Genomic DNA, 1,531 nt, shown 5'->3' on the forward strand with positions numbered 1-1,531 from the left:
TAGTTTCAACTTATTCTTCTGGGGGGAAAAATTCACATTTAAAGTCATCAATCTACTAGAGAAGGGGGGAAAAGGCCTGAAAAGTAAATGGGCTTTATCTGCTAAATTTGCAACTCTACAAATATTCATTCATAAGGCAAAGCTAAAAGCAAATACTATAAAAGTGAATGCCTGGAAAATGACATAATCCTCGTCCTTAATCTTTTCCCCAAGGGCAAATTTAATACCTAGATTCTTACAGTAATAAATAAAATCGTTAATATGCCACTTCAGATCAATTTTTTTTCTTCCATAAATTCTACTACATCTCACACGAAAAACAATTTGCCTACCAGGTGGTACTTGGCACACAGTCCTAAGAAAAATTCTAACAAAAATATGTTCATTATCAGTATAGTATAGACAAGATTTAAAAATCCATTTAGTTCCCTTTTTTCAAATTAACAAAAGGCAAATTTTCCCAAAAAAATTACAGCAAGAATGACATGCTCTATAAATCTGTTCTATGCATACAGAATAACATTAAGTCTGAGTAGAAAGCTAATATAACCCACTTCAAAATTAAAAACATTCAATTGTTTTACAAGAACGAACTAAAAATACTTTGATATCAAAAAATTCAAACAAAAGGCATGTCAAATACTTGAATATTAAATGGTTTAATATATATTAAATGGATAGGGATGGAAATGTTTCAGCCAGCCACAGCTCAAATTTTTCTTACAGGAATGGGAGTAGTATCTAATTTAAACCAAGAGGAGCACCAAATGTACACTCTTCTAAATAATTATGTGTAAACACTGAAAGTTCAGTTATCTTTAGTGACCCTACTATAATCGCCAACCACTTTGCTATTATGCTATTCATAGTGCAATGGAAATACTTCTACCAAAGAACAGAATCCTTTTACAAGGAAACAGCCGGTTTTTTTTAGGGCTAAAAAGGAAATAAGAGACAGGTAGAATCCCATTTTAGCAAATATAGTGAGGTACAGCTCTCCATGTACTAAGGCTATTTCCATGTCATAGAAATGCATAGGAATACTACTTTATTGAATTGAATAGTTTTGTTCAATGAGAAATCTATATAATAAATATATTTCACAAGTCTTTATGAAGTTGGCAGTCAATTAGAAAGTGTTCTGTTATTTATATATAAAAATATAAATATCAGTATGTAACAATAAACATGCAAAATGTTATGTTGGTTGTTCAGAGTTCTTAAAGAATAGACGAGAATTGTTTCCTGGCTCCCAGTGGCTGGACTGGTGAGGACTATATATAAAATGAAAGTTAAGACAAATCAAAAATACTAGCAGAAATCTTGGGATAACAAATTTCCCTAAGTATCTCTGAAATGCTATGAATTACCTTCTTAACTATAGCAGTTCAGAGTAATTTACAGATCCTTCAACTTCCTGTAATTTGCAGACCCTCTCAGCTTACAAAGGTATTGAGAAGCCAGAAAACAATTATTTCCAAATTCCTACCTTTCTCAAAATAGAAAAGCCCAAATCATTACCAACACAACA

Source organism: Monodelphis domestica, chromosome 5 (genome assembly GCF_027887165.1).
Source record: "Monodelphis domestica isolate mMonDom1 chromosome 5, mMonDom1.pri, whole genome shotgun sequence".
NCBI classification, from domain to species: Eukaryota; Metazoa; Chordata; class Mammalia; order Didelphimorphia; family Didelphidae; genus Monodelphis; species Monodelphis domestica.